The following is a 749-nucleotide window of genomic DNA, read 5'->3' on the forward strand; positions in this document are numbered from 1 at the left end:
CCTGCGCCCCGCTGCCGCCGTTCCGCCACAACCTCCGCTGCTCAACTCCACGCCCCACCCATGCTCATCCGAACACCCCCCCAAACCCCAAAAAAAACGCCTTGCGTTGCGGATTTCCCCCAGGTGCTGGCCCAGGTGATCCGTGCGTCCGAGGCTGGCACCGCGGCCACCATCCGCATGGACGACAACCTGACGGCCTTTGAGGACTGCCTGGGAGGCTGCGAGCGCATCCTCAAGACCCCCATCCCCCTCAGCTACACCAGGTGTGTGGGAGTGTGTGTGCGCGCGCGCGCGTGTGTGTATCTGCATGCGTGCGGTGTGTGTGTGTGTGTTTGGGGAAAGAAAGGGAGAGAGACAGGCAGGGAGAGGCAGACTGTGGCAGACGGGGGTAGAGGCAGGCGGAAAGAAGGGGGAGGGAGGAGGGAGGGAGCGAGCGAGCCGGAGGTGGGTGTCGGAGAGAGAGGACAAAGAAGGTGATTGGAAAACGAAGAGCGAGAGAGACGGAGCAGGCCACCGAATTTGGCGCCAAAAAGTCCAGGGAGGGCCGGATTGTGGCGTTTGGAGCCACCGTGCTGCCCCTTTCCCCGCTCGAATGACGGGCCCCGGGGGGGGGGGGCGAAGGGGCGATCCCTCTGAGCTCGAGAAGCTGGACGGCTGCTGCCTTTTCGGCCCCAGGGCAGACCTTTCGCCGCTACTGTGCCGCGCGATGGTGCCACCCCTGTCTCGGCCTCGCTCCCGCTGGATACCCC

The sequence above is a fragment of the Monoraphidium neglectum genome, assembly GCF_000611645.1.
Source record: "Monoraphidium neglectum strain SAG 48.87 unplaced genomic scaffold scaffold05733, whole genome shotgun sequence".
NCBI lineage: Eukaryota > Viridiplantae > Chlorophyta > Chlorophyceae > Sphaeropleales > Selenastraceae > Monoraphidium > Monoraphidium neglectum.